This window comes from Physeter macrocephalus, chromosome 7, assembly GCF_002837175.3.
Source record: "Physeter macrocephalus isolate SW-GA chromosome 7, ASM283717v5, whole genome shotgun sequence".
Lineage (NCBI taxonomy): Eukaryota > Metazoa > Chordata > Mammalia > Artiodactyla > Physeteridae > Physeter > Physeter macrocephalus.
Genome location: NC_041220.1, coordinates 64,277,687 through 64,301,690, shown reverse-complemented (window position 1 = coordinate 64,301,690; position 24,004 = coordinate 64,277,687). Strand labels below are relative to the sequence as shown.

General features: G+C 39.4%; 1 protein-coding gene across 4 annotated transcripts in view; it reads right to left on the bottom strand.

Annotated features, from left to right (window-relative positions):
* The window catches only part of ALB (albumin), a 129,315-nt gene that overhangs the window by 102,361 nt on the left and 2,950 nt on the right, over positions 1–24,004 (bottom strand). For 3 of the 4 annotated variants that reach the window (XM_028491902.1, XM_028491903.1, XM_028491904.1), the window contains exons 2-4: positions 23,652–23,716; positions 22,548–22,793; positions 4,122–4,214 (exon numbers count right to left, since the gene is read on the bottom strand). The gene's annotated coding sequence lies outside the window, so the exon portion shown is untranslated. The remainder of the gene's footprint in view (positions 1–4,121; positions 4,215–22,547; positions 22,794–23,651; positions 23,717–24,004) is intronic. The other variant, XM_007126251.3, reaches the window with a different exon arrangement.

The following is a 24,004-nucleotide window of genomic DNA, read 5'->3' as shown; positions in this document are numbered from 1 at the left end:
TGAAGCCACAATAATTCCTTTTACTACAGGGACTAAGATTGGATGTACTTCATCCCTCCTTTACCTGGTTAATTCCTCTTTTCCCTTAAGATCTCAGATCAGCCATAATTTCTCAGGGAAGCACTTTTATACTCTCTTATAGTGTTATGTACTTTATCCTCATAGCACTAAACATAGTTATAGCTTTCCATTAATTATAGTTACATTATTATATTTATGTTTGTTTAAATGGGATAGTTACATTATTATGTTATATCTAGCATTAATTTCCATTATGTAATTTTTGGGTTAACGTATGATGTCTTTCTCCCACTTAGCTTGTAAGCTTAATAACAATAGGGACCATGTCTGTTTTTGTTCACTATTGTATCCTCAAGCTCTAGCCTGCTGCCTAATACATATATAGTAGGTGCTCAATGAGTATCTGTTAAATAAATGAAAGCTTAAATTGACAGTCTTGAACACTAAGGGAGGCAATACAAAGAGAAGACTCTGTGGCTCTTCTCATAACAGATGTGTGCCACCTATTACTCCTATTACTACTTTCTAACCTACACAAGAACAAGCCTCCTGACCCATAAAATGGGGGTCTTCCACTTCCAGGTTTTCCATCCCTGCATCCCAAATTCATTTTCACTAATCCCTGTGCACAGGTCCCTAGAACTTCACTCAGAACCCAATTCCTTTGCAACTTATACCAACTGCCAGAGACAAGGAGCCAAAATACACAGTAGGGAATGATCTGGACTTTGCCATTATTATAGCTTGTCCTGGTACTTTGTCTGGTATATAGTAGAGGAAAACACAAATGAATAACCACTGATGTGAATCCCTCATGTAAGGTCCAGTGATTTGGGTTGAGGCATTACTCCATGATCAAAAATGGGGGGTATGGTATGGTCCCTACAGAAATGGGGATTGAGTCCTTACAGAAAAATTAAAGTGAAGCAGTTTGAAGTGGGAATGATTATTAGAACACTCTTTTGAGAGCAGGCCAAGAATCAAAAAGAAGAAATCAAACACCAAAGTCTAGTTCAAAGGACAGGAGCAGAACTATAAATTGGGAATGGAGCCACAGTCAAAGGCCAGATGGACTATGGAATGAATGACTGCACATCAGGAACCTGGGAGGTGTCTACACAATAATTTTAGTGAACAGATCAGAGCAGGCAAATGCCCGGGGCCATAAGACACTGAGATGGAATAGAACCTCCTACTAAAGAAAACTGACTCCTTCAAAGGCAATCCTTGGAAAGTCTTCCCTTCCTTGAAAGGCCAAGCCTGGGTGTTTGTGTAGTAATCAGAAGGAAAATCACCCCGTAATCAGTTTCCTTTAATTCAGGCCCCCTCACATATTCAGCATGTGACCCACACCCAATAACAATTAAGTTTCAGAAACAGGTAAACTTCTCTGGTAACTAACAGGGAGCTTCAAGTAATCCAGCCCGTCTCACACTGAGAGTGACAAATCCGTTAACCTCATTGCCATGTTACTCCTTTCTCCCACTGTTTTCTTGTGTTGACAAAATCATGACCTCTGATTTGTCTTCTGGCTTTTAGCTAAACATTCATTCCTTGCATCTGACAACAGACTCAGTTTCAGTAACTTATTCTTCAGGTTTTTGACTTAGACAATGCTTTATACTTATTTTTTATCTCTTATTTCTTCTAGCTACTCCAGATAATTAATTAACCTACTTGATACTGTCTCTGGAGTCCTTTATCTGGCATAAAGTTTAATGGCTGATGTCTCTATCCAACCTGTCCTAAACCTTCCCACTCTCAGAGTAGCAAGAACAGGATTTATAGAATATACAACTTAATGTGCATTTAGTTATTATCTTATAAATAATTGTGCAATTCCTTGCCATTTCCTGTATATAGGCCATATCTCACGAAATAAATTTCTTGAGGAATAGGATTGATTTTATACTACCTCTTTAGTGCTTATAATGCTGAGCACCTAATCAATATATTGAGGTTGCAAATAAAAACAAATTGTAGATGAGGTACAATGGGTATGGCAATGTTTAGCCTCATTCAAAGAAGCTGTGCTGAGAAGTTAAATGTTACCAGATCCCATTTAACATTTCTACCAACAAATTTGATAAAATACGAATAGTCTTAATAAGTAAGGTAGTTTTAAAAATAATGTGTTCGGGGCTTCCCTGGTGGCGCAGTGGTTGAGAATCCGCCTGCCAATGCAGGGGACACAGGTTAGAGCCCTAGTCTGGGAGGATCCCACATGCCGCGGAGCAACTGGGCCTGTGAGATAAAATACGAATAGTCTTAATAAGTAAGGTAGTTTTAAAAATAATGTGTTCGGTGCATCCCTGGTGGCGCAGTGGTTGAGAATCCGCCTGCCAATGCAGGGGACACAGGTTAGAGCCCTAGTCTGGGAGGATCCCACATGCCGCGGAGCAACTGGGCCTGTGAGCCACAATTACTGAGCCTGCGCGTCTGGAGCCTGTGCTCCGCAACAGGAGAGGCCGCGACAGTGAGAGGCCCGCGCACCGCGATGAGGAGTGGCCCCCACTCGCCGTGACTGGAGAAAGCCCTCGCACAGAAAGGAAGACTCAACACAGCCAAAAATAAAAATTAGTTAATTAATTTTAAAAATAAATAAATAAAATAAAAATAATGTGTTCATTTGTTTTTATAGAATGTGCGTTATATTCAGGAGTGGTCAAGATGGTGGAGTAGGAAGACCCTGAGCTCAGCTCCTCCTATGGGCACACCAAAATTACAACTAATTACAGAGAAACTATCAATAAGAATGACCTAAAGATTAGCACACACACAAAAAAGATTTTTTGCAATAAAAATATAAAGAAGGAACCACAATGAGACAGGTAAGAGGGGTGGAAATACTATATAGTCAAGACCCACATTCCTGGGTAGGTGAGCCACAAATGGGAGGATAATAACAGTTGCAGAGTTTCTCCCCAAGGAGTGAGGGGACTGAGCCCCACATTGGGATCCTCAGAAAGGGGTCCTAGACCAAGAACATGAGCCACCAGAACATCTGGTTTTGAAGGCCAGCAGGGCTTTCATACAGGAGAGCCAGAGGGCTGTAGAAAACAGACTCTGCTCTTAAAGGGCTCATACAAATTCTCACATGCTCTGAGACCTAGCATAGAGACAGTAATTTGAAAGTATCCTGAGTTAGATCCACTTGCTGATCTTGGAGAGCCTCCCAGAGAGGCAACAGGAAACTGGGACTACCCCTGGGGACACAGACACTGGTGACATCCATTTGGGGGTGCTCATTCTACCATGAGGACTGGTGCTAGCAAGTGCCATTTTTGAGTCTTCCCTCTAGGCTATTAGTGACAGGTGCTTACCCACTTACCAGTGGGCTGGCAAGAGTCATGGGACAGCCAGGTATGCCATGAGTTTGCCCACCAGTAGCTGGCAGCCTCCACATGAGGCAGGCCTGGCAACCAACAGAGCCAAGGACCAGCCTTGCCTACCAGCCTGCCCAAAATAGGCAGCCTCACCACAACAGAATGGCCCACTCAGTCCACATAGGAAGAACCCCTACAGCATATAGCTCTGGTGACATGAAGGGAGTAGTATGCTGTTGGGCCCCATAAGATGTCTCCTATATAAGGCCACTTCCACAAGATTGGGAAATGTAACTGACTTACCTAATATACACAAATAAACACAGAGAATTAGGCTAAATGAGGTGACAAAGGAATATGTAACAAATGAAAGAACAAGATAAAACCACAGAGGAAGGACTAAGTGAAGTGGAGATAATCTACCCAATAAACAATTCAAGGTAACGATAATAAAGACGCTCATCAAACTTGGGAGAAGAATGGATGAACACAGTGAGAAGTTTAACAGAGTTAGAAAATGTAAAGAAGAACCAAACAGAACTGAAGAGTACAATAACTGAAATTAAAAATATGCTAGAAGGAATCACAGTAGATTAGATGATACAAAGGAACAAATCAGTGAACTGGATGATGGAACAGTGAAAATCACCCAAGCTGAAGACAAAAAAGAAAATAATAATTTTAAATAATAATTTTAAAAAATGAAGACAGTTTAAGAGACCTCTTGAGAACATAAAGTGTTCTGAAGAGATAATAACTGAAAAATTCCCTTACCTTCAAAATGAAACAGACATTCAGGTACAGGAAACAAATAAGATCAGAGAGTCCCAAATAAGATCAACTCAAAGAGGTCCACACCAAGACACACTGTAATTAAAATAGCAAAAATTAAAGACAGAATCCCAAAAGCATCAAAGGCAAAGCAACTAGTAATGTACAAGGGAATTCCCATAAGATTCTCACCTGACTTTTCAGCAGAAATTTTGCAGGCCAAAAGGGAGTTGCACGATATATTTAAAGTAATAAAAGGAAAAACTACAACCAAGGATACTCTACCCAGCAAGGCTATCATTCAGATTTGAAGGAGAGATAAAGAGTTTTACAGACAGCAAAAGCTAAAAGAGTCCAGCACCACCAAACTAGCTTTACAAGAAAAGATAAAAGTACTTCTCTAAGTGGAAAAGATCATAACTAGAAATATAAAAATTATGAAATAAAAAAATCTCATTAATAAAGGCAAATATACAGTAAAGGTAGTGGATCAACCACGTACAAATCTAGTAGGGGGCTTCCCTGGTGGCGCAGTGGTTGAGAATCCGCCTGCTCATGCAGGGGACACGGGTTCGTGCCCTGGTCCGGGAAGATCCCACATGCCGCGGAGCGGCTGGGCCCATGAGCCATGGCCGCTGAGCCTGTGCGTCCGGAGCCTGTGCTCCGCAATGGGAGAGGCCACAACAGTGAGAGGCCTACGTACCACAAAAAAAAAAAAAGATAACTGTGAGTTAATGGATATGTTAATTAGCTTGATTGTGGTAATCATCTTTCAATGTAAATATATATAAAAACATATTGTACGTCTTAAGGATATTAAATTTTTGTTAATCATACCTCAGTAAAGCTGAAAAAAGAAAAAAAAGAATTTTCTTACTTAAATGCCTTTAATAGATAATTGACTCCTTAAAAAAACATATTGTGAGGCTTATTTGTTTATTTATCTATTTACTTATTTTTGGCCACACCGCATGGTATGCGGGATCTTAGTTCCCCGACCAGGGATTGAACCCGTGCCCCCTACAGTGGAAGTGTGGAGTCTTAACCACTGGACTGCTAGAGAAGTCCCTGTGAGGTTTACAAAATATGTAGAAGTAAAATGTAAGGCAAAAATTGTAAAAAGTCCAGAAAGGGAAAATACAATTATAGTTCTGTTACATCTATTATCTATTATTTCTATTAAAGATTTTAACACTATACATTAAGGAATATAACAACATTTGAAGGCACAATGTGTTAAGTTAAAGACATATAATATAAACCCTAAATCAACAACTAAAACTCTGTATCTCTTTATTGTGAATAATGAAGAGTTACAGCTAATAAGCTGACAAAGGAGATAAAATGAAATAAAAATTGTATAATTGCTCTAAAAAAGTAGAAAAAGAGGAAAAGGGGAACAAAGAACAGATGGGACAAACAGAAAACAAATACCAAGACCATATATTTAAATTCAAACATACCAATGATCACATTAAATGTAAATAGTCTAAATAGTCTCGTTTAAAAAGCGTAGATTTTAAGAGTGGGTAAAAAGCAAGATCCAGCTATGTTAACATATAGGTTTAAAAAAAAAGGATGAAAAACCACAGCATGCTAAGACTAATCAAAAGAAAGCCGGGATGGTTATATAAATATCAAACAAAACAGATTTCAGAGCAAATAATATTACCAGAGTTGAAGAAGGACATAAAATGAACAAATTCCTTGAAATACACAAACTACCAAAGCTCATTCAAGAGGAAACAGATAGGGGGCTTCCCGGGGCTTCCCTGGTGGCGCAGTGGTTAGGGATCTGCCTGCCAATGCAGGGGACACAGGTTCGAGCTCTGGTCCGGGAAGATCCCACATGCCGTGGAGCAACTAAGCCCGTGTGCTACAAGTACTGAGCCTGTGCTCTAGAGCCCTAGAGCCACAACTACTGAGCCCACATACCACAACTGCTGACGCCTGAGTGCCTAGAGCCTGTGCTCCGCAACAAGAGAAGCCACCACAATGAGAAGCCTGCGCACCGCAATGAAGAGTAGCCTGCTTGCCTCAACTAGAGAAAGCCCACATGCAGCAATGAAGACCCAACACAGCCAAAAATAAATAAACCAAAATAAACTTTTTAGAAAAGAAACAGATAGGGCTTCCCTGGTGGTGCAGTGGTTGAGAGTCTGCCTGCTGATGCAGGGGACACGGGTTCATGCCCCGGTCCGGGAGGATCCCACATGCCGTGGAGCGGCTGGGCCCGTGAGCCATGGCCGCTGAGCCTGCGCTCCACAATGGGAGAGGCCACAACAGTGAGAGCCCCGCGTACCGCAACCAAAAAAAAAAAAAAAAAAAAAAAAAAAAGAAACAGATAATCTAAATAACTCTATAGCTATTAAAGACATTGAATTTTTAGTTAAAAACTTCCCCACAAAGAAAACCCTAGGGTCATATAGCTTCACTGGCAAATTCTACCAAATATTTAAACAAGAAATAATACCAAGTCTACCAAACTCTTCCAGAAAATTGATGAGGGAATACTTCCCAAATCATTCTTTGAGGACCACATTACTCAATACCAAAACCATAAAATTACATTATAAGAAAAGAAAACTACAGATCAATATATCTCATGCTTATATGTGCAAAGCTTCTTAACAAAATGTTATCAAATAAAATACAATAATATACAAACGGATAATACATCATAAATGGGGTTTATCCCAGGAATGTAAAATTGTTTTAATATTCAAAAACCAACCTATGTAATTCTGGGTAATAACTGACTAAGAAAGAAAAACTACATGATCATCTCAATAAATACAGAAAAAAACACTTGAGAAATACAAAATACATGCCTGGTAAAAACTCTCGTAAAACCAGAAACAGAAGGGAACTTCCTTAAACTCATAGACAAAAATATATGAGAAACCTACAGTTAACATTATACTTATAGTGAAAGACTGAATACTTTCTAAAATCAGGAACAGGGAAAGGATGTTTATCTTACCACTTTTAATCAACATTGTACTGCTGGTTCTAGCCAGTGAATTAGGAAAGAAAAAGAATTTTAAAACATCTAGACTGGAAAAGAAGTATAACTCCCTTTATTCACAGACAACATGATTTCTGTGAAGTAAATCCTATGATGTGTACAAATAAGTTACTAGAGTTAATAAGGAAGTTTAGCAATGTTTCAGGATATCAGATTCATATACAAAAATCAATTATATTTCCACATAGAGCAGAGCATCATTTCATGCACTTATTTGCCACTCATGTATCTTACTTAGTGAATTGTTTATTCAGTTATTTCACCCATTATTAGAAGGTAAACATATACCTACAATATGACCCAGCCATTTCCACGTCATATGAAAATATTCCTGGTCATGCCCTAATCTCAGGAAACTGTACATGGCGATACGTAACCTTACATGGCAAAGGGGACTTGACAGGTGTGATTAAGTTAAGGCTCTTGAGATGGAGAGACTATCCTGCCTTATCCAGGTGAGCCCAATGTAATCTAAGGGTTCTTAAAAGATGAAAGAGGAAGGCAGAACAGTCCCAGAAGACGTGATGATGGAAACAGAAGTTGGAGGAATGCACTTTAAGGTGGAGGAAGAGGCCACATGCCAAGGAATGCAGGCAAACTCTAGAAGCTAGAAAAGCCAAATAAACAATTTCCCCTATAGCATGCAAAAAGAATGCAATCCTGACAACACCTTCACATTTTAGCCCAGAGAAATCCATTTCAGATTTCTGACCCCCAGAATTGTAAGATGATAAATTTGTGTTGTTTTAAGTCACTATGTTTGTGGTAATTTAATACAACAGCAGTAAGAAACAAATACCCTTGACTTACGAGGAGATTCTTCCATGGAGCTTCTATTTTTACTTGAATAAATTTATATTCTGTACAAGAATAGAATGAAATTGAGAATTTACCTATTATTGTGCAATATCTATATTTGATATTACATTCAAAGAATCATAAATAGAGATCATTTATTTGATGAGATTTGTCTTAAAAAGGATATAATGAGTGGAAGCAGGAAAGACAGTATCTGAAAACATTTGGGCTGAAATATTTACACATATAATAAAACAAAATCCAACTGGAGAATATAGTCCATTTGGCATAATTTGCTCTGAGTTTATCAGATACTTATATTAACCTATATAAAGAGCATATAAAATACTGAGAGCATCCCAAATAAAAATACTGAGGTCAACAGAAGAGTCAACTGAGAGCATCAATAATTTAAAATTCAGTAACTGTAAAATACAATGTTGAAGAAGTTTAGAGATATTTTTATTAAAAATTACAAACATAATACCATGTTAAAATACATTCTTCACTAGGGCTGGGTGCCAGGGGAAATTGGCAGATGTTGGTTGAAGGATACAAACTTCCAGTTATAAGATGAATAATTTATTTGAATCTAAGGTACAGTATGGTGACTATAATGTGAGGTGATAGAAGTGTTAACTAACTTTATTGTGGCAATCATTTCACAGTATAAATGTGCATCAAATCATTCCATTGTACGCCTTAAATTCACAAAATATTATATGTCAATTATATCTCAGTGAATCTGGAAAAAAATACATTTTTCAGAAGTGAAAAAATACATGGTATGAGACAGATATAGCTGAGAAACTGATTAAAATACATAAATATTATAGAATAATTATTAGTTGTTATTTTTAATGGACTAATAATCAGTATTAAGCAGTTTTTAATTTTCTCTAATGTATCCAGATTTATTTTTGAAAATAGTTTTCAAACATACTATTTTATAGGCCCACCAATATAACAAAATCAATTTGTTGTTTAATACATATTTTTAAATATTATGTAAGTTTAATTGTTTAATGCTCTATTTCAATTTTTTTAAGTTTTTTTATTTAATTAAATTTATTTATTTATTTATTTATTTATTTATGGCTGTGTTGGGTCTTCGTTTCTGTGCGAGGGCTTTCTCTAGTTGCGGCGAGTGGGGGCCACTCTTCATCGCGGTGCGCGGGCCTCTCACTATCGCAAACTCTCTTGTTGTGGAGCACAGGATCCAGACGCGCAGGCTCAGTAGTTGTGGCTCACGGGCCCAGTTGCTCTGCGGCATCTGGGATCTTCCCAGACCAGGCCTCGAACCCGTGTTCCCTGCACTGGCAGGCGGACTCTCAACCACTGCGCCACCAGGGAAGCCCCAAAATATTTTTTTGATGTGGACCAATTTTAAAGTCTTTATTGAATTTGTTACAGTATTGCTTCTGTTTTATGTTTTGGTTTTTTGGTCGCGAGGCATGTGGGATCTCAGCTCCCCGACCAGGGATTGAATCGGCACCCCCTGCATTGGAAGGCGAAGTCTTAACCACTGGACCACCAGGGAAGTCCCTCCATTTCAATTATTAAAAGTGTCTCAGTCTGGACAACATAAATTTGTTGTCGTTAGGTCTAAGAGTGACTTGTGCCATTCCATTGCCACCACTTTGTTCTCAGACCAATGTGTTCTGTTATTAGAATGAGTATCTGAATCCTTTAAGACAGTACTTCCCAACTTGCTTCTTACATCATAACTGAGTTCTTCAATAGACCATCCCACCATTCTATAAAGTCATTGCTTTATAGTTCAGTAATCACATGGATTTATAAACCATTTAAAACCAGTGACCACATGGTTGTTATTCTTTTTTTTTTTTTTTTTTTTTTGCGGTACACGGGACTCTCACTGTTGTGGCCTCTCCCATTGCGGAGCACAGGCTCTAGACGCGCAGGCTCAGCGCATGGCTCACAGGCCCAGCCGCTCCGTGGAATGTGGGATCTTCCTGGACTGGGGCACGAACCTATGTCCCCTGCATCGGAGGCAGACTCTCAACCACTGCGCCACCAGGGAAGCCCGGTTGTTATTCTTTTGCTTTAGCTCATCTACATTAAAATTAGTTCTTTGGACAGATGCAATGTTGTATGAGATTCTCTAATGCTGAATAAGCCATTCCATCATTTTATAAATAGCATTGCTAGAGGAAGTATGGCAGGCAAGAAAAACAAATATAGCTGCACAATAATGATCCATTCTATGAAGACAAATTGATTCCACCTATATATAGACGAAGTCTAATATAATCAACCTGCCACCAGGTGGGTGACTGGTCCCCCTGGTGTATGGTGTTGTTTCAAGTGCTCAGCATTGGCTTTCTGCTGCTGGAAGATTAGGCTCTCAACTATAGCAGTAGATAGATCAGCCCTCTGGAAGAGAAGTCCATGTTTTTCTGAGATCATAAATGACTTCCATCTCTGTCATCATACTTTGTTCAGGGAACCATTGACCAAGCAATGACTAGCTGGAGAAAGAGGCTAACTAGTAGCCACAGAAGAGGTCACATTGGCTACCTGATTAATGATAAGCCTCCCCTGCAGAGGTGACCTCTTTTGCTGCTGCTGCTCCTACTGTTGTTAGCATTTATATGAGATATAAATATGCTCACACTCTGTTAACATTACAGAAGGTCCATCTACATATCACTTCCCCAAATGAACTTATCCCTTAATCCTTCGGTCTTATTTTTTCCCATGTCCCTGTATGTCCAGCCAGACTACTAACCACTACCCATAAATACACAAAGTACACTGCTTTTCCAAATTGAAAATGACATACACTGGGGCTTCCCTGGTGGCACAGTGGTTGAGAGTCCGCCTGCCAACGCGGGGGATGCAGGTTCGGGCCCTGGTCCGGGAGGATCCCACATGCTGCAGAGCAGCTGGGCTCATGCGCCACAAATACTGAGCCTGCGCTCTGGAGGCCTGTGAGCCACAACTACTGAGCCTGCATGCTACAGCTGCTGAGGCCCGCACGCCTAGAGCCCGTGCTCCCAACAAGAGAAGCCCGCACACTGCAACAAGGAGTGGCCCCCGCTTGCCACAACTAGAGAGAGCCCACGCACAGCAATGGAGACCCAATGCAGCCAAAAATAAATAAATAAATAAATTTATTTTTTTTAAAAATGACATACACTGATTAAAGTTCTTCCCCCTTGGAGTTACCTTTGAGAGAGATTGTAATGCTATAGCAATCTGCTTCTGGCAGGGGCCAGCTCATTTTCCAGAACCATCTGCAAACCAGGATTGAATTTTTTCTTCCTGAGTCAACTAGTCATAGAGAATTCCCTATGTGGTCACAAGTGTGGGTTGATAGAAGGGTGGCAATGTAGACAGAGTAGGCACCTGGTAATGGAGCCACCTACTTGGTCATGTCATTTACCAGTGGCTTCAGTGACTCCAATCTTCTATATGTCACTTCCAGTTGATGTTAAAGTGATTCTGGTTATATACAGCTTTATGGTTTGGGTTTGTTAGGTTAGATAAAACTCAGTTGGTGATGGTCATCCCAGACTTCACGGCCTTAAATTCTCATGGTAAGGTGTTCAGTCTCTACTAAGGCTCACAAGACAAGCCCAGGAATATTCCAAAAGAATAGTTGATTATATGGCACTGATTCAAAGCCCTAGTAGGCTACACCATGATTCTTCTCCTAGCTCCAAACAGCATCTTGATCTGTTATAGACTCTAAATCTGTTATAGAACCTTAATCTACAGCCTAGACCAGCTAGAAAGTTCTCTTGCTTTGAGGATATTTCAAAGTTGGTAACTCATTAAACAGATTGGAGTAGCACATCCAAATGCAGGATATTCTACTTATAAAATTCAAAGAGGCTCATCAAGTGCTTTCTTAGTGATATGGGGAAAAGGTGCACCACTTTTCCTATTGTGCTGGAGGGAATATCCTGAGATGCTGAGACCACCTGATCCTCAGAAATTTCAGTCACAGTTACCTGTATATTTTCACTGGAGTTTACCTCCCACTCCCTGAAATCCAGTCACCCATTACTATGAGTATATCATCAAAGTAGTTGGCCAGTGTGATGTTATGTAGGATTATGACATGGTGAAATGGTAAAGGTCTCTGCAGGCTAGACTGTAACCCAGAGCTAGAGAGCTGAAACAGATCAATGAAAGTATATTTGTGTTCCTTCAAGGTAAAAACAAACACTTTTTTGGAGTCCTCTTCTTACTGAGATAGAAGGAAAAAAACAATTGCCAGATTAATAGTTATATTCTAACTGATAGAGGCTATGTTGATTTGCTTTATTAAAGAGAGCATGTCTGGAACAGCAGCTGTAACTAGAGTCACTACCTGATTATATTTACAGTAATCCACTGCTATTCTCCAAGACTCATCTGTTCTACATAGGCAAAAGAGGACACATAAATGTGAATAGAAAGAAATCATTGCCACTACATCTTTCAAGTCTTTTATGGTAGCACTAATCATGCAATTTTCCCAGGAATGCAGCTTTACCTTACTTCCATAAGCAACAATTCTAATTGGTGGATCACAGTGGCACTCCAAGTCCTGGGGATTCAAGTATGCTAAGAGTCAGTGTCCAGTAATTCCTGGGTATTCCTTTTTCTCAATGAATAGCTTCCAAGTATTGATCAGCTATTGCTTCATAACAAACTTTCCCCAAATTCAGTGGTTAACAACAATTATTTGTTCTTGTTCACATTGGTGGGTCAGCTTCCCTAGACTGGATTAGATAGGTTGAAGAAGCATACACAAATGCCATATGTTATCCTTAAAAACCCAAAGAGGCCCCCTGGGTGTTGCTCTTCATTTTTACTGGTAGCTCTGTTCATCTCAGCTGGGCTTATTCACATATCTTAAGTTTAGCTGAGGTGCAAGTTTGCTGGTGTGGGTCTGTTCCACTATCCCTTTTTCCTTGAATATGTGAACTAGCTAGGATGTGTTCTCATGACAGTGATAGAGAGGCAAGAAGTCAAGCAGACATATACAAATGACACAACGTTACTTCCATCTATATGACCTGGCTAAAACAAATCATACTGCTGGGCCCAAAGTGAGGAAGCAGGAAAATACACTCTGGCTATGGTAAGGATATAGCAAGGATGTGGCTAGAGATAGGGTTAAAGAAATGGGGCCAAGCATTAGTAAATATCCATGGGTCCCTTATAGAAAGTAAGGAGAAACATTTGCAGCATGTACCTGTGATGCATGTATCTTCTTCATGTGACCATTTCTTGGGGTTCTTAGGGACTGTAAAATGACTCAGGTTTAGAGATTAGGTAAGAAGCTTCAATTTTCAGCATGTTTTAAGTTATATCCAGGCCACCATTTTGCACAATTCAAGGGTGCACAATTCTCACTGTAGTAGGTCTTGTACTCTAGGAGATACCATCTATATAGACTACAATGTAAATGTTGTTAAGAGCTACGTGCAATGTGGTAACCCTGGCTATTCTTGTAAGCTGCCTATCTATTTAAGCCCTAAGGAGCTTCATGGTCAATTTGCCGTTACCAAAGACCTTTCATTCTGAATTCCACTGTAGTCTTACAGTTATGGCAATCACACTTACCTTGCCTCTGTTGCTTAAACGCAATAAATTGGTCTGTACTACTATAGGATTACACCATTTCTATTAAAATCAGAGAGCCTCTTTCAATAGCATTTCCCCCCCACTTTATCCCCAGCCTTTAGATGATGGAAACTAGAGTGTTGAGCTTTTCAAGATTACTGACATTTCTGTCACTACCTTCTCAATATCTTGATGAAGGGAGTATCCTCTGGGCTCTTCTGGGAGACAATGGAAAGTAGTAGAAAGAGTGAACATGATAAATCACTCAAGTTTTCCTTTCTCCTTAAATCTTTCTATCCCTTCCTCTACATTTTGCTAAGGAACTTCTGATATCTCAAATCCACTTAACATTGTCCACCAGCAAAAATAAATTTCAGTCACTCAAGCAAACAAATGATTATAATCACTCCAAAATGACTACATCTAAAATAGTTATAACCACGTGGGATTGAGAATCCTATATCAATAAGTTTGACTCTAAACTTGTATTCTTTTTTCATCTTTATACGTATTTCCAGTTTTCTGAAGCATATCAAAAGCTTGCCACTGTTACACATAGACCTCTTAATGGATTATGACTCTAGCTATAGATCTGGTCTGGATACAAGAAGTGGTAGAGATATGGCATGTGGTAGCTCCCTCAAGTGGGGTTGCTAGAGATTTCAGACAGGGAGAGGACAGTCTTAACATAAAGGGAAGAGGGCCTGCTGGTAAGGAATACACGGTGAGGTTTGATGTTTTATGAACCTCAGGGTTATCTGAATTCACCCAAATGTTCTCAGGGTCTCACTGTATCCCAAATAGTCCCTGATTTTTATATATAAGCCCCAGAAATACTGTAAATTCAACCTTCATTTTAATCCTGCAGTTGGGAAGGTCAGACTCTACATCTTATTTTCAGATATGATTGCTCTGGACCTAAAGATGCAAGTTTCTTTTAGGGTAATTATAGAAGCTCCCTAAAACTCTAATCACGCCTGGAGCCTGGAATTTAAAATCCTGGATTTGTCACCGTCTTCATTTAAGCTTTGTTTGGTATAGTTAAAAGCAGACAACCCAGTCCACAAACCTGTATTCCTCATTCTCATTATATTCACATGGCTTGCCAAAGTTTTGACATCAGTAGGCACTACCTTCCAGGCAATCACAAGTGAGCATTTAAGCAACAGATTTCCTGAGTCCCACCTTCTGATGCCAAAAGGATTCTTGCTTGTTTAAAACCCACTCAGGTCAGATAACCGATCACAAGTTCACATTTTCTTGAGGATGTTGTCTATAGCCACTCTGGTACTACTCTATTGGTCAGAGTTAAGTTGAAGAGAGTAAAATATACTGTGCTTTAAGCAGAAAGGGATATATTATAGGACATTAAATAGCTTACAGAATTATTTTGATGGACAGATGAAATGGATTTTAGGTGAGCTTCCAGAATTACAACCTAAAGCCACACCTCAGAATAGGGCCACCAGAGGAGCTACTGGTCCTCCCAAAATCAGAAAGGTGCCTGCCAAGTTGAAGTCACCCATATTATTAACTTATATTACTTTCCTTCTCTCTGAAGAACTTTTTTAAACAATTCTTACAAGGCAGGTCTACTGGCCACAAATTCCCTCAATTTTTGTTTGTCTAAGAAGGTGTTTCTCCTTCACTTGAATGATAATTTTGTGGGGTACAGAACTCTAGGTTGGTGTTTTTTTCCTCTCAATGCTTTAAAATTTAACTTTACTCTTCTTTTGCTTTCATGGTTTCTGAGGAGAAGTTAAATGCAATTCTTATCTTTGCTCCTCTATGGGTAAGCTATTTTTTCCCTCTGGCTTCTTTCAAGATTTTTTCTTTAACTTTGATTTTCTTAAGTTTGAATATGATATGCCTAAGTGTAATTTTTTTGTTTTGTTTTTGGTTTTGTGTGTGTGTGTGTATGTGTGTGTGTGTGTGTTTTGTTCTGGCATTTATCTGCTTAGTGTTCTCTGAATGTTCTGGATCTGTAGTTTGGTGTCTGACATTAATTTGGGGGAAGTCCTCAGTCATTATTGCTTCAAATATTGTTTCTGTTGCCTGCTTTCTTTTCCTTCTGGTATTCCCATTACACTCATATTACAATTTTGTAGTTCTCCCACAGTTCTTGGATAGTCTGGGGTTTTGTTTTTTTTTTTTCAGTTTTTTTTCTCTTTGCTTTTCAGTTTTGGAAGTTTCTATTGTTATATCCTCAGGTTCAGAGATTCTCTCCTCAGCTGTGTCCAGTCTCCTACTGAGTCCAACAAAGACATTCTTTATTTCTGTTAGAGTTTCTGATCTCTTCTATTTCTTTTTGATTCTTTCTTAGAATTTTCATCTCTCTGCTTACATTATCCATCTGTTCTCATGTGTTGTCTACTTTGCCCAAGAAAGCCTTTAGCACATTCATCATAGATTTTTATTTTCATTTATTTATTTTTAATTATTTTTTATGGGAATATAGTTGTTTTACAAAGTTGTGTTAGTTTCTATTGTACAGCAAAATGAATCAGCTACACATATACATATATTCCCTCTTTTTTGGATTTCCTTTCCATTTAGGTCACCGCAGTACATTAAGTTCCCTGTGCTATACAGTATGTTCTTATTAGTTGTGTATTTTATATGTAGTATCAATAGTGTATATGTGTCAATCCCAATCTCCCAATTCCTCCCACCCCACCATTTCCACCTTGGTATCCATACATTTGTTCTCTATGTCTGTGTCTGTATTTCTGCTTTGCAAATAAGATCATCTATACCATTTTTCTAGATTCCACATATGTGTTAATATACAATATTTGTTTTTCTCTGACTTACTTCACTCTGTATGACAGTCTCTAGGTCCAATCACATGTCTACAAATGACCTAATTTCGTTCCTTTTTATGGCTGAGTAATATTCCATTGTATATATGTACCACATCTTCTTTATCCATTCATCTGCTGATGGACATCTAGGTTGCTTCTGTGTCCTGGCTATTGTTAATAGTGCTGCAATGAACATTGGGGTGCATGTGTCTTTTTGAATTATGGTTTTCTCAGGGTATATGCCCAGTAGTGGGATTGCTGGGTGATATGGTAGTTCTATTTTTAGCTTTTGAAGGAACCTCTATACTGTTTTCCATAGTGGCTGTATCAATTTCTTCATAGATTTTTAAAATTCCTGGTCTGATAATTCCAATATTCCTGCAAGGATTCTAGTTCTGATAACTGTTCAGTCTCTTTAAACTATGTTTTTTTATCTTTTAGTATGCCTTGTAATTTTTCATTGAAAGATGGACATGATGTACCAGGTAAAAGGAATTTTACTTCCTCAGGAAAGCTCTGCCCTCCCAAACAAAACACAAGTCCCTAGGTCAGGTTTCCCTTGTAACAGTTATTTTATTTGTGTACCTCTCACACTAGACTATATTTTTCAAGGTATAAGGGCCCATGTTTGTGTTGCTCACCATTTTCTTGCCTAACATAGTGCCTGGTGCATAGTGGGTAGGCAACAAATACTTGGTGAATGAATGAAAGTCCATTCTTATTTTGGATAAATTGTCCATTTTCAACTCAAATTCAAAAAAAAAAAACCACACACACAAAAACAATAGCAACAACAAAAATAAAAACAGGTTAGGGACAAAAATGAGGGAATAATACTGGGCATAAGAGAAAAAAATTTGTGGAAACTATGAGGAATTGCAAGACAGCATATCTTGTGTAAAGGCATTCAAAATTCAAAAAACTTTGTAATGCTGTGATGACAAAATAAAGTATGTCCAGAGCTTCCCTGGTGGCACAGTGGTTGAGAGTCTGCCTGCCGATGCAGGGGACACGGGTTCGTGCCCCGGTCCGGGAAGATCCCACATGCCGCGGAGCGGCTAGGCCCGTGAGCCATGGCTGCTGAGCCTGCGCGTCCAGAGGCTGTGCTCTGCAACGGGAGAGGCCACAGCAGTGAGAGGCCCGCGTACCGCAAAAAAAAATAATAATAAAAAATAAATAAAGTATCTCCATATGCCAGTTTTGGTTATAGGCTGCCAGTTTGCAGTGCTTGCCTTTAATTAATTGATATATCCATTATATATTCACTATTGGTTATAGGCTGCCAGTTTGCAATGCTTAAGTTGATATACCCATTATATATTCAATACAAATGACATTTAATGCCCTGAGAATATGCTCACATATATTAAGTAAAACAAAACAAAAGCATGCTAAACAAGCAGCAGCATTCTCGTTTTATTTAAAAATACACCTAAAAAACACTGAAAAGAGTTGGACTAAAATGTCATCAGTGGCTATCTCTAGCTCATGGAATTATATGTTCCTGTGTGTGTGCTTTTCTATATTTTGTTAATGCTCTACAATGAATATGTATTGTTTTTGTATCCAGAAGTAAATTGTTTTTACAAGGTAGAGAATTAACTTGGGTGGCAATGTAGAGGATAAAATGGAGTAGAGTAGGATCAGAGGCAGAGAGATTAATAGACTTTTGCAATAGAATGGATGAAAGATGGTAGAAGTCAAATTAAGGCAGTGGCTGTGAGGCAAAGAAAGTAATTAGGTAGTGAGAACATAGAACATAGAACGAATGAATATGATTTGGTAATCTTGGATCCATTTAGGTTGGAGATAAAGGCTAAGGAAACATTAGTTTAAACACTGTAATTCCATTGGTAACCCTGGATCTATATGGGTTGGGGTGGAGATAAGGGATATGAATTCACTAGTCTTATATATGGTAAATGAAATTTTGAACTTAAATGAGATTCCTTAGGGACAGTATATAAAATAGAAATAGGGCAATGGCCGGAATCATGGGGAACTCTTTATATTTAAGAGCCAGATAGAGGAAGAAAGGCCTATAAAGAATAAGCAGTGGGCTTCCCTGGTGGCGCAGTGGTTGCGCGTCCGCCTGCCGATGCAGGGGAACCGGGTTCGCGCCCCGGTCTGGGAGGATCCCACATGCCGCGGAGCGGTTGGGCCCGTGAGCCATGGCCGCTGGGCCTGCGCGTCCGGAGCCTGTGCTCCGCAACGGGAGAGGCCACGGCAGAGGGAGGCCCGCGTACCGCAAAAAAAAAAAAAGAATAAGCAGGATTGATTAAAAAGGTAAAGCCACCAGGTTATCATGGAAACTAAAGGAAGGAAGGAAGGAAGGAAGGTTCAAGTAGGAATTGGTCAATGATGATAGCGGAGAAAGCATCTTGCTTGCTTCTGAAGTTTGCTCCCTGTGAAAGGACCTCAATTAGTTCTGGGTCTTCTTCTACATTTGGGGGGATTGAGTGACTTATAAAATTAGTAAATTTGTGAAGAATGTCTGATTTAGCTTTGTCTTCCAACCTCAAAGAACAAGGTTGTCCAGAGACCGAATTCCCATTTGATCCTCCATGCTGTCCCTGTCAAGTGTTGTTGCTAGGAATTGGAGGTATAAATCTGCCTAATTCTGGGGATCAATTGGCAGGCCTATTTGGTTTTCCCACTATGCAACATCAACCAACTTAACTTTATCAGTAATAAAGTGATATTTTGGCCCCCATTTCTATCCTTTGCTTTATTTCCCAAATTGTTCAGAACCTAGGCAAGAAGAGGGGGATTAGTTTACTGGGACCCACTTGGAAACTGCAACAATTGATGCCAAATTCCACACCAGGTAAGGTAGGGACTGGGAGAGGCTAATGACTTTGGCAATTAGGAAGTAATCATAAATCACTATCTTCCTTAATAAAGTCAAACAGTTTTTCCAAGGAAGGCAATTGAGGAAATGTCTCCATGGAGATTTTGGTGGGACAATGTTAACTACTGCCCCAATCCTTGTTTTGTAAGATTCTCTAAGAATGGGACTATGCCACCCAGGGGACTATATTAGTCAGGGATATTTTAGTTGCACATGTATAAAACATACCTTGAAATAGCTTAAATGAGAGCAGCAGGTGTGGGAGGGAAAAAAGACAGAACTTAGTGGCCACTTAATTAATGGACAATTGGTTAGTCTATGATCCTGGATTTCAAATGCTATCTGGACTCTACCCTCTATTGCTTATAATGCCTTGGTCTGTTTTTTCTACAGGCATACCTTGCTTTGTTGCATTTCACTTTACTGCATTTTGCAGATACTGCATTTTTTAAATAAAAGGTTTGTGGCAACTCCACACTGAGCATACCTATTGGCGCCACTTTTCCAATAGCATTTGCTCCCTTTGTATCTCTGTATCACATTTTGTAATTCTCACATTTCAAACTTTTTCATTATTACTGTATATGATTTGGTTATCTGTGAAACTACTTTGATGTTACTACTACGACTCGCTGAAGACTCACATGATGGTAGCATTTTTCAGCAGTATTTTTATTTAAGGTATAATGCTTAAACATGCTTAACACATAATGCTTTAATATGTTTAAGACATAATGCTATTGCATATTTAATAGACTATAGTATAGTGTAAAAATAACATTTGTAAACACTAGGAAACCAACAAATTCGTGACTCACTTTACTGATATTTGCTTTCTTGTGGTAGTCTGGAACCGAACCTGCAATACCTCCAAGGTACACCTGTATATGGTAAGGTAGGTTTGCTCCCTGTTGTGCCAAAGATGGTCAGTGGCAGCCCTAGCCTCAGTAAAATTGTCATACATTACTCTGGAGATTGGCTTGGCTCATGTACCTATCTTTATGACAGGGGAAAAGCCACATAATTGACAGCTTTATTACATAAAGGATAGGAATCTCCTGAAAAGACAGACATACAAAAGTGTTGTTCACTACATTCTACCCCTTGGCTACCTGGCACCTATACTTGTGCTTTCTTCAGTACACAGAATTTTAAAAATGCCCTAGTCTAAGACAATGTAATTATACCATGGACAACTGAAATACTCTCTTCTCCAACAGGAGACATGCCAAAGTCTCATCCAATTTTTCCATCTTGCTCTTGGAAACCAAGAGTTCTAGGTGATATGCATTTCTTAAACCAGGTTTGAATGTAGCACATCATGGTACAGCATGATAAAGATAATTTTATTAGATATTGGTATATACTTAAGGAAAGTAAGGGCACTCTAATTAGCTAGTAGATGAGGTTCTTGGTCAGTTAATACGTCCTTTTTTTTTTTTTTTTTTGGCTGTGTTGGGTCTTTGTTGCTGCGTGCAGGCTTTCTCTAGTTGAGGCGAGTGGGGGCTACTCTTTACTGCAGTGTGCGGGCTTCTCATTGTGGTGGCTTCTCTTGTTGCAGAGCAGGGGATCTGGGTGTGCAGGCTTCAGTAGTTGCGGTGTGTGGGCTCAGTAGTTGTGGCGCTTGGGCTTAGTTGCTCTGCGGCATGTGGGATCTTCCCGGACCAGGGCTCAAACCCGTGCCCCCTGCATTGGCAGGTGGATTCTTAACTACTGCGCCACCAGGGAAGTCCAGTTAATACGTCTTGAGTTTGTGCTCTGGAAGGTGATCCCTGACCCCTTGCCCATACGTAAGAGGGTATTGGAATTAAGCAATCATAGGCCTTTGTTTGCAAGACTTGGTATTTTTTGTCTATACAAGTCTCTTACAATCTTAGTTGGTTGCTGGTCACCTTGCTTTTTGGTAACTCTGGTTTAGAAACCAAAAACAGAGATGGTGTGTTAATCTGTTTTCTGTCCCTTAGCAATGTGTTACAAGGTTGGAATGCAATGTCTATCCTCCAGTCAACTAAATTAACTATGTATTTCTATTTTGGCCTTTGCATCCAAAATCATAAGCTGAGCAATGAGTTTAGGGATAATGCAGCTAGGATTTATCTCTGTCCACTTGCCTCCAAGTTGCATCTCAGGGAATGGTTCCTCACTACGGGACTAATTTGTCAACCTGTGTCAGATAGGATATACACAGCAAGAGATGCATGAGGTGATCAAGAATCAGGCTTTTTTCAGGGTTCCAATTATATCTTTTACTGAGTTTTCAACTCCTTACCTGTGTTTGCACTAACTTTAGCTCAGGACAGAGAATATGGGTTTTCCAAACCTGTAAATTGCAGGTTTAGTTGATTCTCAGTCACATGGATTACTGAGTACATGCAGAAAGGGGGTGTCTTAGAAATATACAGTTGTTCCTCGGTACTCAAAGGGGACTGGTTCCCGGACTTGCCACAGATAGCAAAATCTGTGGATGATTGGGTCCAGTAGTCAACCCTCCAGATCTGTGGATTCTGCATTTGCAGATTTAACCATGTATGTGGAGTCCCCCAATACTGAGGGTCACTGTATTTATTTTTTAAAATTTGCAGTTTAAGGGTCAACTGTATTCTTTCTTCTGAATTCATATAGGCAGCTTGAACTGAAATGTATCCCTTTCTTCTAGGATCTTGCTAATGGACACACTGCAAAATCCTGACATTTTTCTACCAATTCTCCTAAAACGTTAACCTTGATATAGATATTGTCTAAGATCTAAAATTTAATAATTTGCTTGCTTGCAACAACATAGTAAATATTAACGAACCTCCTAGCCAGGGCCAAGGAATCATTATCACTGTGCACGACACCTAGACTTACCAGTTTTACATTTCAGGGTGTGTCATTTGTTGACACTGGTATTATTTTATATACTAGCCAGGAATAAAAACCCAAACCTTGCCATTTTGAGATTTCTTACTCTTTTCCAGTTTAATAGTCCGTTTTGAATTTCACATCAATTTTGGATGCAAGTTCAGGGAATTCAAGTTTAACATATTATTAGGCTTTTCTCTCTCTCTAAGATTTTATCTGGTTGCTGGAGGTAAGTCCTTCACTATCATGGCATTGTTGGAGGGGCATCTGGCCTGCTTGCTGTCTAAATTTGTTGCTGTAAGGTCTATTGTTGATGTAATTTGCAATCTATTCTCTCAAAATGTGATTGCTTTTCCTCTGCCCTTACTTTAGAATTTATGGGTGTTAGTGTCTTCTCAATAGGATCCTCTATCCAACCCATGGATTCATACCACAGCCTGTGCCATGAGTTTCAATCACCCTGTACTGCAGCAAGCCTGTGTAAAGCAATTGCGCTCTTACTGTGAATCAAATTTACATACCTCTTAAGGAATTCTGTATCTCCTTTTCAGTTCAGTGTAGTCAAGGAACATGCAGGAGTGGGAGTGGTTATCAATGCTGCCTGGCCATCTGTTTAAACATATTATGTTGCCATTTCTACTTGATTGTAGTTGCCTGTGTTGGGCAAAGTTCCAGGTGGGAAACAGGGCCCAAGCTACAAGCTCCCTGTTTTTGAATTCCGAAGTCTTCCTGGCAGTGTCTATCCCTTACCCCTTAGGGTTTCAACTCTGAGGAGAGAGCCAAGAAATATGTCTCAATTCATGAGCACTTTTTTCCTCTTGCAATACCATCGAGACTGCCTCTATTGTCTTGTAATGATTTCTTTCTCAGACATGTTCATGCCACATGGTGACCAAAGGCCACAGATAATTTAAGTTTTTGCTTAACTTCAGCCAGAGTGAGGTGCCTCTTTCTCAATAATGCTGGCCAAAATGGTGTGGTTGTCTCTGATTGGCTCCTTTTGTTAACCTGCCCATTCCTAAACCAATCCCTATGACTGAGGAATTATGGTACTTTGGTTGGCTTGATTCATGGGCCCACTCCTATGGTATGGGAGTTACGACCAGGAAATGGATGGTTGCACCTGGAGAAACAAGGGTAGATCTATACTAGTTAGGACAAACTCTCAAATATCAGTGGGTCACACAAAAGAATGCATAAGAACTCTAACACAAGTTAACAGGCAGGCAGCTATCCTCTAAGTGAAGATTCAGGAAACCAGAGTCCTTCCACCTTGTGGCTTCGCCATCTTCAACACATGGCTTCCAATACAAATGCCTTAAGTTGCTGGGGAATGGGAGATGCTGGAGAACTTTTCATGTGATATTTTTTATGGACCAGAGATGCAATAGGAGCACATCATTTATACTCACATTCCACTGGTTAGAATCTAATTGGCACATCTAACTGGTATGCCTAATTGCAAAGGAGGCTGGGAAATGTAATCTAACTGTGTGCCCAGAAGAAGAATCTAGTGTCTGCAAGAGTCCACTATTCTGATCACTAAATATCCATTTTACCTCTCTTCCCACACAAAGAACACATCCTACCCCAATAAAGACAACCTAAGAGTTCTATCCACTTACTAGGTTGGGCTTAAAGTCTAGTTTTTAGGTAATGTGCAGTCCTCTTCATTAGATGAAGATACAACCTATGAATTAAAAAACACAAGTTATCTCTAATATCACCCCAAATTCCAGGAAACACATTGTACAGTGGTAGATCAGAAACAGGTAACTACAATATGCTCTCATTAGGAAAAGAGAAAACTGTGAGACACTAGGCAATACAGATACATAACAATGATGAAATACTGAGCAGGCATTTTGTGGTCCATCTGCCGTGAGAGTGGAGGAAGTTTTGATGAGATCGCAATCTAGTTTTGGAGAGGAATTTGTTTGTCCTCTGTCTTCTGTATGGCCCAATACTGGCCTCTGAA